This window comes from Peromyscus leucopus, chromosome 23, assembly GCF_004664715.2.
Source record: "Peromyscus leucopus breed LL Stock chromosome 23, UCI_PerLeu_2.1, whole genome shotgun sequence".
Classification (NCBI taxonomy): domain Eukaryota; kingdom Metazoa; phylum Chordata; class Mammalia; order Rodentia; family Cricetidae; genus Peromyscus; species Peromyscus leucopus.
Genome location: NC_051082.1, coordinates 6,425,509 through 6,441,138, shown reverse-complemented (window position 1 = coordinate 6,441,138; position 15,630 = coordinate 6,425,509). Strand labels below are relative to the sequence as shown.

The 15,630-nt window shown below is 43.4% G+C and overlaps 1 pseudogene; it reads left to right on the top strand.

Annotated features, from left to right (window-relative positions):
• Positions 1-1,278: 1,278 nt before the first annotated feature.
• On the top strand, positions 1,279-14,284 carry LOC119086544 (annotated as a pseudogene).
• Positions 14,285-15,630: the final 1,346 nt, after the last annotated feature.

Genomic DNA, 15,630 nt, shown 5'->3' with positions numbered 1-15,630 from the left:
TAAATTTTTTATTGGTGGATTCTGCTGGATTATTCACTGCAGATAAGCACTGGAGGGCTCCTGTTGCAAATCATCCTCTGATGTGATGGAAGGATCTTTCTACTGGCACTTGGAGGGAACCTGATCTGGTGTTGGTGTGGGCCCCAGGATCTGTTTATGTCTTTTCGCAGGACAATGAGGTTCCTCTTTGGGTTCCTGAGTGCTGTGTGCGTCCTGTGGCTGCTGCTGAATCCCAACATGGCAGAGACCTATTGGGCCTTAGTGAAAAACTCTCCCCTTCTGATGCCAATGGGGATTGAGAGCCCAATACAGCTAGCCTTAGCAAACATTAATGTAATCCTATGAACTGTAACCATGTGGTTGTATTCTTCAGAAGATAATGTATGGTAATTTTTTTCAAAAATATTGAGAACGTGTCACCCAGACACCTTGGATTAAGAGATTAAGGATAACTCTGAAGGTCACTGACCTCCATTTGTTAACAGTAGCATGCCAGCTAAGACTTTTTCATTTTTGCAATTCTCTTCATGCTGGTGTAGTACCTACTTTTCAGGAGTGACTCTGTGTAACTTTTATTGGCCTCCTGAAATTCATCTAGCTTCTCTTAAAATTTGTGAGCCTGAATGTAGCCATTAATGAGACCATTAGTTCTGCCCCTTGTGTGCTGTTTTTCTTTATGGTTCTAAGTTGTTCTTTTGCAGAGCTGCCAGCTTAAGTCATGCTGGGATCAAGAAAAATGGGTCTTGGCAGTTAATGTTCCTGGAGCTGTGTCCATGCCAGTGGACCCTGGCAGTTAGACACAGATGATGCTCACACACTGCAGAAGAGAATCTGACATCGCTTTTGCTGTTGTTGCTGTTATAGCGGTGGTGGCCACTGCTGCTATTGTTTCTGGGACTGCTATTTCATAACTGGTTACTACAGCTAGCACAGTGGAGACCCTGGCAGCAAAAGTAGCTACCACAGTTAGTTAATCTTTCATTCTATTGGGCATGTTAAATTTAATTCTACAATTATACATTTGAATTGGCTATGAAAGTTATAAAATTTATAAAACTCAAATTCCATTTGCTATCGAGATACCATCTTACAAGGACTCCAATTTGCAGTAAGGCTCGCTAAGGAAGGGAATGGCTCAATTGCCTTTAACCTTCAGGATATGGGTAGGTTAGGACCTCTGTTGGTCTTTTCTGTGTTGCAGATTGCAAGCCCAGCACCACTTTGAGATCTTTGGCAGCAGTTACTCTACAGCTCACATGTTTGAATGAGTATTCAAAGATGGGTAATGCCTTGGGGGCCATCATCAACCTAAGCCAGAGTGCCTGTGTTGCCTGGGCAGGTGTGTGCATGATGGGTAAGGTGACCTGCTGACGTCCCATACAACCTAAGTCAGAAACTCGTTTTTTAGTAAAAAGGGGGGACCTATGGGCTGAAGTACACAGCAGTCTAACTTTTTTGCAAGAAACTGAACAGAGCACAAACTCTTCTCTACCTTTCTCTATCATAGAACCTCACAGGTGAAGCCAGGTTAATCTCTGCTTCAATGGTCAACCAGATTTAGGAATAAGATGTCTCATTGGCTAATTTAAGGCTACGTGGTTCTCAGTATCTTTTTCCTTTACTGAACAGCTGTCCAGGCCTCTGCCTTTCAACCACAACCTGATCCTCAGTGGAGTCCCAAAGCATAAGCCTTACCCCTCCCAAGGTCAGGTCTCATGAGCAACAGGTGCAGCTAGAGCCATGTTGTTTTTTATTCTTTTGGGGGCCCACCACCTAGCTCCCAAATAAAGCACACATGGAGGCTTATTTTTAAATACAAATGCTCAGCCTTAGCTTTGCTTACTTCTAGCCAGCTTTACTTAACTTAAAATTATTCCATTTATCTTTTGCATCCTTTTCTATTCTGGTATATTTTTCTTTGTGTCTTACTCAGTGGCTGGCTGTGTAACATGGGTGGATGGCCCTTGACATCCTCCACCTTCTCAGGCTACATTTTTTCTCCTCCAAGATTTTTCCTTCTATATATTCTATCTGCCTGTCAGCCCTACATATCCTTTCTACTGACTAGCTATTGGCCATCCAGTTCTTTAGTAGACCTTCAGGTATTTTAGATAGGCACAGTAACACAGCTTCACAGAGTTAAACAAATGCAATGTAAACAAAATTAACACACCTCAAAATAATATTCTATAGTATTTCCTCCTTTTGTCTAAATATATATAAAGGTTTTTACTTTAACATAAAACTACATACAATAAAACCAATTATCAAGTAGGGATTACATTTACAGTATTCTGTCCACTTCTATTAGCATTTGCAAAGAAAATAATGCATTTTCTATCCTACATTAGTGAACCCAAAGTTTTACACCTAACTTACTTTCTATCATAACTAAGAAAAACTGCACCTGTAGCTGTCTAGTCTTCAACTCTATCAAGGACCCCATATTGTATAGGTCTTTGAAGTATTTGAAGATCATCTATGTAAAATATATCTATTCAACCTAGACAACATACCTAACATATCTATAAATTTGATTTTTACAAATGACTAACCCCTGACCTATGTTTCTTGATTTTCCTGTATAGTTTATGACAATAGCTTTCAAAAACCAGAACTTCACCCTACATTTCCAAATGACCTTTTATAGACACAATTGTTATAAAACAGTGTGTGCCAGCCTTGGCAGGTGAGGGAGACACACCATGCACACCTGGCAGGCTGTGGCATGGCGTAGTGGAAAGTTACTAACATCATGCAGACATGCCATCTACATGGAAAGTTTTATTATTAAACGGGGAGGGGAGAGGGAAGAGAGAGAAAGGGAGAGAGAGAATGAGAGGAAAAGAGAGAGATAATGAGAAGAGAAAGTGAAAGCAGAGGTGTGTGCAGCCTCCTGAAAAAGAGAGAGGGAGAAAAGAGGGAAGAGAGAGAAGGAGGAGGGGTCTTCTCTAAGAGGAGACTTTACGTAAGATGACATGGTTCAGATGATGGTCAGTCCCCAAGGGGTGGGTCTAACTGCTAACATTCCCTACCATTCCTCCCTTTTTGATTACTATAGAAGGGTGAGTTATGGATAGCAAGTGTGTGGGCGGAATGAGGGCACGAAATTCTCGAGACTGCTTCCTGCTGCTTTGGGGGTGAAATGGGGAGGGGGAATTTGAGAGTTGGGGTCATACACAGTGGGAGGTGTGAGTGAAAAAGCATTCAGTTAGCTGCCATCCTGGATACCCCTTGAGGGAAGTAAGAAGCAGATTGCTAAGGGAAAATGGATTGTTATCATTGGCCTCATGAGCAGGGCTAGCCATGGGAAGAGTGATAACTGCCAGAAAGAATGGGACAGAGAAGTGCCCTGGTTGTACAGAAGAGGCAAGTGTGGGTGAGCCAGATGAAAGGGCAGGTATCCCTTTGAGTCTGGAGAAGTGGTGCCAGGAGTGAAGTTCCAGGAGCTTGGGGGAACATGGCATGCCAAATCAGGAGTACAGGAGCCATCACAGCTGCTGTTTCTCTGGAGGTGGGGAATTCGTCTGTCCTTCCAGTAGTCTCCCGGTTGATGTCCTCAGTTGGTGCAGTGGCTGGTGGTATATCTGGAGGGCCTTTGAGAGTCTGGCCTTGGCATGAATCTGGCAGGATGGGTGGATCTGTGCAGGAACCTGCAAGAGTTTTTAAAACATCTAGAACAGATTTACATCTTGGTATCATAGCAAAAGCTATGGCTTTGGGTTAGAAGGCATGACCATTTTCTAGGGCCTGATTTCAGCCCAATGAATTGCATCTTTAAATCTATAAGCAGAAGTAATTTGCTGAGTGGCTGTGGTTGAGTGAGTGAAGAAGGAGGAGCAGGAAGGATTCCCTTTCCTCTCTAATGCAAACCTGTCTCTAAAAGCTGGGACAAGTAAAGTCCACAGAAATTTAAGGCCTCTCAAGACTATAGTCAGTGTTCTATCAGTTTATCAAAACTGCTTTTATCAATGTTAAAATTCTGAACCTCTGAAGTCACATCTGAAACCAGTTAATCCTGTACTATGAAGTCTATGAGTGAGTCACACATGCCTGTACTTTTAAAAGGAAACTCACTAATGAACTACCAAGGTGCTTGTAGCCTTGGAGTTGGGGGAGAGAGCCGAAAATTGGCAAACATCATCAGATCTGAGAAGGATAAGTAAGTGAACAGAAGTGAGACATCTTTCCTATCTTCACATAAACCAATGTTAAAGCATCTGCTTTTTATCTAATTCACCAGGAGATACTGAGAGCAGTCAGTGCAAAGTGAGTTGATCCCTTGTTTGAATCTGGTAGCAAGGTGACCTGTGTCCAGACTCAGTGTGAGCTCTAAGAGAATGAGGCCGGTGAATTATTTTTCAATTCCTTTTTTTAATTATCATTTTACAACACCATTCAGTTCAACATAATAGCCACAGATTCCTCTGTTCTCCCCCTCTCGCCCCCCTCCCCTCAGCTCACCCCCCCATTCCCACCTCCTCCAGATCAAGGTCTCCCCTGAGGACCGGGGTCGACCTGGTAGACTCAGTCCAGGCATGTCCATTCTCCTGCTCCCAGACCGAGCCAAGTGTCCCTGCATAAGTCCCAGGATTCAAACAGCCAACTCATGCAACGAGCCCAGGACCCGGCACCAATGCACAGCTGCCTCCCAAACAGATCAAGCCAAATGACTGTCTCACGCATTCAGGGGGCCTGGTCCAGTTGGGGGCCCCTCAGCCTTTGGTTCATAGATCCTGTGCTTCCATTCATTTGGTTATTTGTCCCGGTGCTTTATCCAACCTTGGCTTCAACAATTCTCGCTCATATAAACCCTCTTCTTTCTCACTAATTAGACTCCCAGTGCTCCACCAGGGGCCCAGCCGTGAGAACAAGGAATAGGAGACCATGGTAAATGAAGACCACATGAGAAGGTGAGAAGGGGAGGAAGCAGAGAGCTAGGGAGGCCCACGGAGATCCACAAAGATACCCCCGCAAAAGACTGCTGGCAATGGTCGCGAGATGGCAGGAACTGACCTACTCTGGTGATGGGATGGCCAGACACCCTGATAGTTGTGCCATAAACCCCATCCAAGGACTGAGGAATCTGAGGCCTGTGAATTTTACGTAGAGAACAAAAAAGGCACCTGAAGCCTTGGTTGCAGCTGTTGAATTGACAAAGCCTGGTTGTCAAATGACACCAGAGATCTGAGAAGGATACATTCTACCTGAGTTAGTGATTGAAAGTGACAGAGACTTCCCTGTTGGCTACCTAGACAGCCTCCTGTAGGCAGAAGTTTTCATTTCTCCCACAGTTTCTTGGTCCCAAGTAAACACATAGAGGCTTATATCATTACACACTGTTTGGCCTATACTCAGGCTTTTCATTAACTAGCTCTTACAACTTAATTCAACCTATTTATATTGATCTATATTTTGCCATCTGGCTTTGTGGCATTACCTGTGTTGTATCACATCTTGCTTCCCTGGACAGCATTCAGCATCTCTCTGACTCTGCCTTCTTCTCCTTGTCTCTCTCTTGGATTCTCCACCTGGCTCTATTCTCTCTTGCCACAAGCCATAGAAGTTTCCTTATTAATCAATGGTAGCAACATAGATTCATAGCTTTCAGAATGACCATCCCAGGGCAGCCTCCCCAAGATCCTCAATGGTCATTGAGGGCAGAGGTATCAGGGCAACATCAGTCTTTGGATGCCAGCCCTAGGCCTGCAAGGCCTCAGAAGATCTGACAGTTTTGGGGTAGGTACTTCTGGGGAGGACCAAACTACCCTGTCTAGGGAAAAGTGAGGCAATGAGCTTTCCAGAGTCCTGTTGTCCATGGTTTGAAGAAAGCCCTGGCAGTAGTTGAGGTGAAAGGCTGGTTTTGTTCAGCAACTGGTGCTGCCACTCTGGAGCAAGTTCCAAGTGGAGGTCCTGTGCCAGTCCATCTTCTTTGGAGGAAATAAAGGTCCTGCCAGGAGCCAGCATGTCTCTCTATCATGAAGAACTTTTTAATTAAACATTTTAAATGCCACATTCTGGAGATCTCTGAGTATTTGAGGACTGTCTGTCTATTAGATATGAATGGCTATCAGCTAATGTTCCCTAAAAGTCTCCAATATGTTAGCAGCTTTCATATGACTAGGACTTATTGTTTCCTGAGAAAGCAAAGAAGAGTGTCATGGGAAAGATTCAGGGCCAAATGGGGACAAGAAAAACAGGACTTGTTAGTTGGGGTGTGGCCCAACTCTGAGAAAAGAACCCTCTTAGGGGACCAGAAACTCCTTTACAGAATATATATCTGGTTTATCAAATCCTTATTTATTAAACATATACCATCATTTATTTAAATTCTCTAGACTCTTGGTGCTGAACATTTGGTGAAGAGATAGGTGTAAATCTCTAAGTTAGCTTTTGTTAATCTGAATACATCTTTTATAAGTTTCACTTTCTATTATCATATAAAGTATAGTATAAACCAGAATTGAATCAAATATAGTTTTACCTTTCTATCATCATACAAAAAGTCCTTACCAATTCAAAATATTTGAGGCTTGTTGGTATTTCGTAATGGCAGTTTTGTCATTGTGAATATCAGTGCAAACATCTGACATGCAGGTGGTCCTAGGCTGCCCCTTTAAAAAGTTCAAAGGAAGCAAGATTATTAAGGTGCTAGCTAAGAAAGACCCTAGGGAAGTTTTCTTGTTGCATTTGCCTTTGTCATGGATGTACATTTTCAGCAAGGCCATGGAGTTTCTAATGATCCCTGAGTGGTTATCATAAAAACAGCATTGCTCTCCTATGGCCTTGCTTAGGCTCCCTTCTTGAAGGAATGATAACCACAGGAACCAATTGAATAAGTTTTAGGTCAAGATCCCTTCTTACCTGGAGAACTGTTTTAACTAGAGAAGAGAATAATTTCTCTAAATATGTGACAGATTTTTCTAGGGCAGCGACATCTCCATCTACTTAAGGCCCTGTTTTTCTGATCTTTGAGTACAGCCAGATTATCATCCTGAATGACATATAATTATAATAATTCTTAAGGCTACACAATACCTCTTTGATTCTACATAAAGTAGGTCAAGTATCTTTTCCTATCGTGAATCCAATTCAGTTAGTAAATCTATCAATTGACAGCTCTGGGCCAGTTTCCTAGTATATCAATGGGCATTTTCGTAGGCATTTTGTCCCCTATGCCAGGGAGTTTCTCTTTGACTTAGCCCTTTTAGTCTGTTTCAGGGGCAGGCACGATGTACTCTCTTCTATAGCTGCTACAAACTGAAAGACAGCATAGGTGGTCAGTGCCCAACAACACTAAAAGGCTAGTCAAAGGTATGCAGGGAATTTAGGCAATGGACCACTTATCAGAAACGTGATTATCTGAACAAGCTGTAGAGATGGAGAACAATCACATTAGCTAGGCTGGTCCACATCAGCCTTCAGCAAGTCCAGAGCTTGTGATCATTTGGAACAGGTTGCAGTCAGCAATGGATGCTTTGACATGTCTGCCAGCCAAATGGAGAACTGTTGAGACATGCTCAAACTAGAAATAGAAGTTAAAATTTAAGAACTTAATTGGAACTTTTAGAACAATAGATTTAGTAATTGGGAAGGGGAAACAGAAATAAAGAGAGAGAAAAAATGAGAAAGAAGAGGTGCACATAGTTTCATGAAAGGAGAGAGAGGGAGAGAGGATAGAAGAGAGAGAAAATGGGGAGGGGTTTTCTCTTAAAGAGAACTAACTTTACATAAGGTGATGTGATCTGGACAATGGGTGGGTCCCCAAGGTGCAGGTATGAATACTAACATTCCCTAAAAACAATACCACAAACAAAAATAGAAACATACATACAATATGTTGTAATAAAATAACCTTAAATTTTAATCAATAAACAAAAATCCATTAGAGTACAAACATATATACAGTGTAAAAAATAACTTTATATTTGTATCAATATACCATATTCCTCTAGATGATAATAAACATCCATAACCCACAAAATAACCAAAAGCCTCCAAAACCACACTTGGGAATGTGGATGTCGTGTTCTCCAACATGCTTCCTGCTGTCTGTAGATGAAGTATCTTTAGGGTCCCAGAGAGAAAATTTTGAGGTAATAACCAAGTCCTAAAAAGACCAGTAGTAAACTTTGTTGATAGATATCACCTGTCAAATTTCAGGAGGTCTTGCCTATTCAAACCTGACCTTGAACATGGAGACAAACAACTCAACTCATCCCCTATATGGGTTTTATCCAGGGAAGACATGGGCAGTGGGGAAAAGTATGTACTGGGGTGCTAGTTTAGAGGGTACCTGAGAGATGACCAAACCAAGAGGTAGGTGGGCATTGGGACAGCAGATTGTCTGACAGCCACCATATGGTTGCTGAGAATTAAACTGTGGTCCTCAGCAAGGGTAGAAAGTGCTCTTAAGTGCTGAGCCATCTCTCCAGCATCTGCAACGGTTGATTTTCAGTTTCACACACTGGGTAGGGAGAGCCTCAGCTGAAGGATTGCCTGCATCATATTGCCTGTGGGCACATCTGTTGGGCATTTTCTTTCTTTCTTTCTTTCCTTCCTTCCTTCTTTCTTTCTTTCTTTCTTTCTTTCTTTCTTTCTTTCTTTCTTTCTTTCTTTCTTTCTTTCTTTCTCTCTTTCTTTCTTCTTTTTTTGAGACAGGGTTTCTTTGTGTATCTCTGGCTGTCCTGGAATTCACTCTGTAGACTGGGCTTGCCTCCAACTCGAATATTTGCCTGCCTCTGCTTCTGAGTGCTGACATTAAAACCATAAAAGATGTGCACCACCACTACCACTATCTGGCTACATTCCTAGTTTTTTAAATGGAGTTTTCAGGCTACTAAGATGCAGCCTATGATGAAAGCCTGTAGACCTGAGTTTGCTTCCTGAAACCCACTTAAAGGTAGAAGGAGAGAACTGCTTACACAAGACTGTCCTTTGATCTTCACATGTGCACACAAGTGCGCTCTCTTTTGATAACTCTCTCTCTCTCACACACATAACTTAACTTATTAGTTAATTAATTTAAATTTGAGTTTGTAATTATATCTACCTCATAGGCTGTGTCAGGTTCTTGGGACAGACTTACACTTTGTTTATAAAGTTAACATGGAGGATTGTTGGGGACAGCTACTCCTGTCTGTGACCACATGTCACTGTTAGCATCCCTCAGACCCAATCCCAGGAGCATTGCCTATATCTTCTTATGATCTCATAGCATTCACAGGAGAGGGACTTGTCACTTTGTCTGTCACTGCACTTGAGCTGGTTGGGGTGTTGAGCTAGCCCTTTCTCTTTGCCTCTGGGACAGCACTGATTCAGGCTCTGTCACCATCTACAGTAGCTCTGCAGGTCAGTACTGTGTGTGAGGGTGCACATATTCTACTTCTGTGCTACACACACAGTAGTCACAGGCCCCATGTGCTGACTGGACACTGTCAGAGCACAGCTACAGGACTATAAAGAAAAGTCACTTGAGTCCTCCTTTCGCTCAAGATGAAACTCCTTCTGGGGGTCAATCTGCTCAGAAGTAGCACCCTTGTCCCCTAAGAGTAAAATACATCTCCCTTGTCTTTAATGTACAGCCCCCTAATGGTCACATGTGAAGTTCTAGTTTGGGGTTACCTTTGGGATTCAATGGCCTTTGTGTTGGGGTTCTCTCATCCCCTTATGGTGACAACATCTGTCACCTTTACCCTCTAGGTCTGGACTCAGATGACTCCTTAGAAAAGTCCACTATATTCACCTACGCCAGCAAAGAATGTCACTTGTATCTCTGCCATATTGCCCTGGGACAGGTTTACTTGGGTTTCAGGTTCCTTGGCAATTTTTTATTGTCCTTTTAAGAAATATTTACTTTTATTTCATGTGAATGAGCCCTTTCTCTGCATGGGTGTCTGTGAACTGTGGGTGAGCAGTGCCTAAGAGGAGAGAAGAGGGGTCTGATCCTCCAGAACTAGGGTTGTAGACATTTGTGAGCTGCCATGTGTGTGCTGGAATCATGCCTGGGTCCAGTGCAAGCACAGGAAGTGCTCCTGGCTCCAGAGCCATCTCTCCAGCCCTTAATATTATTTTTACATAATCTTGTTATGTGGCTCATGATGTCCTCCAACTCAAAATTCTAGTCCAGACTTGCCTCAACCTTCCAAGTGTTAGGATTACATACTTGCCTAGCTTGTGTCTGCAATTCTATTTTGATTGATTATTCATCATAGGGTTTTGCTGTGTAGTAATAGCTGTCCTGGAACTCACTCTATAGACCATCCTGGCCTTGAACTCAGATATCCACCTACATCTGCAAGTAGAGCTGGGGACTACACAGTGTGTGTTCCACTGTACCTGGCTTCTCTTGAATTTTAATGGTGATCAAGTATCCCACTGCACACTGAATCCTTGTCATTTACCTACTCCTTAGCTGATGAACAGTTTGTTGTGTGAAATGCTGACTTTACCATGATGATCTGACCATTGTCCTTGTCTATGAGCTGTGCATCACCATACAACAGATTCCTTCTTTCTTCCAGTGTAAAACAATAAGCATGTGTTGTCTGCTTCTCTGGCTCAAGGTCTCAGCTAGAACTGTGATGTATCCCACTGCTGGCTAAGGTTAGGATTTCACCTAGGCTTGAGTAGGATTGGGGCAGCTTTCAAACTCAAGAGATGGTTGGATTGTTGGGCCATTGAACTAAGAGATCAGTTTGTCCCTGGCTGCTGACTGGAGAGTGTTCTCAGCTCCTCAACACAGGGACCACAGGGCAGCTCACAGAGTGGTGTCTGTCTGTCCTGACAGTGAGAAATGAGCAGGCAAGCAGGGCAAAGGGCAATGTCTATAGACCTTAACACTGGGGAGTCAGACCAGCTAAGTACAGCTGTGTTCATTTATAGTGTTACCACTCAGAAGGTTGAGGACAAAGTGTTGCTTTGTTGGAGGCTAGCTTGGGTTACAGGGCAACTTCCCATCTCAAATAAGTAGACATCTTCCTGCTCAGGCTTCGTGACTTGAGTTTGGTCTCCAAGAACTACATAATAAAACCACCTCTCTAAAACTGTTCACTGACATCTTCATGTGTAGCATGACTTATGAGTGCTCCCAAATGCATGCTTATGAACCTGTGTGCAGGCAAGCACACACACACACACACACACACACACACACACACACACACACACACACCTCTATTCACTGCTCTCCCCATGCAGCATCTGGTAGGAGTCAAGGAGGAAGCTAGCAGGCAGGCATCAGACCCCTGGTAAAGCCAAGTGGAATTGATGGAGTGTGCTGTGCTTTCATGCAGCAGGCGCTACTGCACACAGCATCAGCCCTCGGGCTGTGTGTCGGTTCAACAATGTGATCAAGTGCACCATGCCTGGAACTGATTTCGTGTCAGAGTACAACAACTATGGCTGCTTTTGTGGCTTGGGTTGGGGGTTCAGATGCCACGGTGAATGAATTAGACACGTGAGTGATCCATGTGGGAGATTGGAGTTTTGGAGTTAGGTGGAGACAGGATACAAGCAGAGCATTTCATGAGGCATGAACAGGAGACATGCATGTTCACCAAACATCATATATTTTGTTTTGTTTCTTTCTTTATTTGTGTTTGTTTGTTTCCAGACAGGGTTTCTCTGTGTAGCTCTAGTTTTCCTGGAATTCCTTCTGGAGACCATAGTGGACTTCAACTCAGAGATCCAACTGCCTCTGCATACCAAGTACTAGGATTAATGGTAGACACCACAACACTCCAGAGAAGTTACTTTCAATAAATATATGCTTAATAATAATCACAGATTCTCAAGCCTCAGGACGATTTCTTCTGGATCATTGTGTTTAAGTCACGATTGAGAAAGATTGCAAGTGAGAACTGTCCTCCTGTAGGTCCATAATCCTCCCTCAGCTGTTCCTTCCTCTCTCCAGGTGATGCCAGACTCATGACAACTGCTACACCCAGGCAAAGAAGCTGTAAAGCTGCAAATTCCTCATAGACAACAACTACACCAGCTCCTACTCATACTCATTCTTTGGGAATGAGGTCACCTGCAGTGGTAGGTTTACCACCCAGGGCCTCTGGACTCTGATTGGCCCTGGGTGGATTTGGAAAGGACAGGGAAGTAACAAGGACATTTATCATTTATCAGTCATTTCTTGGTCTCATTTGACCTCACAACAGTCTTATCAGGTACATACTAAAATATAGATGAGGTCACTGATGAGGAAGATGAGGAAGGCAGGGCCACTTGCCCAATATCACCCAGCTTAGAAGTGATAGCATTTGGTTATGGGATGCACATCTACACCACTTCAACGCCTCTTTTAAAAAAACATTGTAAGAGTTTATGTATTTCTGGGGGAGGCATGCCTCTGATACAACACAGGTGCGAAAGTCTGAGGACAATGAATCTGTTTTCTCCTTCAACTATGTAAGTCCTTTGGATGGAACTCGGGTTCAGACCTGGCAGCAAGTGCCTTTATTCCCTGAGCCATCTTGCCTGTTCAATGCCTCTCCTGTTAGCTGCTGTGTTATACTGATTCCATATTGACTAAACAATGGAGAGCTTCATCATTGGCTATAAGTCAGATACTGGAGTAAACACCTATGCAGGGCAAGATTTATCATTCCCATCTTACAAGTGAGAATTCAGAGGCCTGGGAATATAGCCCAGTGGCTAGAGTGCTTGCCTAGAATTCACAGACCTCTGGGTTCTACCTCTAGAATCCCTGAATTGAGTGTGATAATGCATACCTGCAATCTGACCACTTGGGAGGTGGAGGCAGGAGGATTGTCTTAAATCATATAATTTTTATTTTGAGGCAGGGTTTCTCTGTGTATTTTTGGTACCTGTCTTGGATCCTGCTCTGTAGACCATGCTGGCCTTGAACTCACAGAGATCCACCTGGCTCTGCCTCCAGAGTGATGGGATTAAATGTGTGTGCCACCACCAATGGGCCTTAAATCATATAGTTTTATATGTGGTATTTTATATTTGTAGTTTTCTGGGTTTTAAATTAAATATATGTTTATTTCTTTATATGTATAGGAATGAGTTGTCATCTCCTGTCTTCTTCAGTTAACTCTCTCCCGTGTCTTTAGAGGCTGGGTGCTGTGGAACAATCCTTGTACACTAAATATGTATTGCTCTCTTGATTAACAAAGAGCTGATTGGCCAATAGCTAAGCAGGATTTTCAGGCAGAGAGAATGCTGGGAAGAAGGAGTTGGAAGAGACTCGAGAGATGTAGAGAGAAGCAAGATGAATGTGCTGTGTTGAAAGAAGGTAACATTACATGGCAGAGGGTAGATTAGTAATATGGGTTAGTTTAAAATATAAGAGTAAGCCAGTAACAAGCCTGAAATATTGATGGAGCATTTATAATTAATAATGACTCTTTGTGTTGCTATTTGGGGAGCCAGCGGTTATGATGAAAAACTCCACCTACAGCTGGGTTTCTCAATAAACAGGATGCTCACCTTTAGCTAGCCTGACTGACCAACAAATTTTGGGCATCTCTGCTCCCCACATCCCCAATAGAGTTACAGATGCCCCAACCATGTCTTGATTTTTATTTTATTTATTTAATTATTTTTTTTCGAGACAGGGTTTCTCTGTGTAGTTTTGGTGCCTATTCTGGATCTCATTTTGTACACTGGGCTGGTCTTGAACTCACAGAGATCCAACTGGCTCTGCCTTCCAAAGGCTGGGATTAAAGGCATGTGGCACCATCACCCGGTATCTTGTTTTTAAAAAATATACTTAATTTTATTTTATGTACAGTGGCTTGAGTGTTTCAGATCCCCTGCAACTGGTGTTACAGACAGTTGTGGGCTGCCTTGTGGGTGTTGAGAATTGAACCAGGTACTCTGGAAGAGCAGCCAGAGCTCTAAACTGCTGAGCTATTTTCCAGGCCCACATCTTGCTTTTTACATGGACTCTGGGCATCCTAGGTCAGGCCCTCATGATTGTATACCAACCACTTTACCAACTGTACCATCTCCCCAGCCCGCAACAACTAATGTTCTTATTATCAGTGTGTTCCAGCATTTGACCAATCCAATGTGTTTTCTGTGCTTTGTCTCTCAACCCCGAGTCTGCACTGATGGGAGGACCACCGATTTCTTGTGGATACAAATCATAGGAAGCAGGTTCATGGGTTCCACTCAACTTCTTTCTTGTTTCTCTGCAGACAAAAACAACCCCTGTGAGGACTTCATCTGCAACAGTGACTGCCCGGCCGCCATCTGCTTCTCCAACACTCCATACAACAAGTAGCACAAAGGAGTTCACTGTTAGACTTGTCACCTCAGTTACTGCCTACCCCATCCCCACATCCCTGGTTGTCTTCATTATACACTGTACCCTCTAATAAAGAACCTGTTGAAAGAACTCAGCTTTGACGATTGTATTCTCTGTATACCAGACATAACTAGATCCTCAGAGAACATCATTCTGTCTAGTCTTGGAGGCTGAAGATTAATAGAAAAGACATTGCCATTAGGGGAGCACCTTGAGGAGTGAGTTATAAACCTGGCCATGCCGTTCATCCCAGCACTCTGATACAGAGAAGAATAGGCATAGGCAAGCAGATCTCTTGAATTCTAGGCCAAGCTGGTCTAAAAAGCAAGTTCCCGGACAGGCAGGACTATTATACAAACAAACCCTGTCTCGAAAAACAACTACAACAAAAGAAAATTCAGCCTGAGATATGTAGGGAGTTAGCGCCAGACAGAAGGGAAGAGAAGGGGTAGATCAGACAGGGATGGGGACAGGAAAGAGGCATAGGGATTTGGGGGGGAGGAAAGAGAAGACAGGTGTGTAGGAGGGAAGAGAAGAGAGAAAGAAGCAGTGTCACATGGGAACTAAAGGAACATCTTGTCCTCAAAAATACTGGACTCAAAGCACTTCTGCTGTGTGTGCTCATCATAAGAAGTTGGATACAGGAAACCAATCTGGACTGAGAGTAAATGTCCTGAAGGCAGGATTACATCCTGTGACCTTCCAGTCTTCACTTTGCCTAAACACACAACATAAGATAGTTATCCTGCTAAAGTACACAGCAGCCTAACTTTTTACAACAAGAAAAACAGAAGACTTCCTCTCTCTACCTTTTCATAGCATGGAACCTAGCAGGTAAAGCCAGGTTAAACTCTGATTACTTTGGCAAAGCAGATTTAGGAGTAAGATGTATCATTGGCTGGTTTAAGGCTGTGTGGTTCTCTGTCACTCTTTTCCTTTAGTGAACAACAGCCAAGTCCTCTTCCTTTCCACCCTCAACCCCATCCCCACTTGTGTCCTAAAGCTCAGGCCTCGCCCCTCCCAAGGTTCAACCTGGTGAGCAGCAGAACCTCTTGCCCAGGCTCAGTGGCTGGTAATAGCTAGTAGTGACTGTACAGAGTACTGCTGGAAGTGTAGGGGATCGTGAGTATGGAGACAACCAACTCAACTTAACACTATGTGGTTTATATCCAGGGAAGAGGTGAGAAGTGGGGAAAAGGGTGTGCTGGGGTGCTAAGTTAGAGGGAACATGAGAGATGACTAGACACAGAGGCCAGAGGGCATTGGGCAGGCAGCCACCATATGTTTCTGAGAATTGACGTCTGGGCCACAGCAAGAGCAGAAAGTGCTCTTCTGTGCTGAGC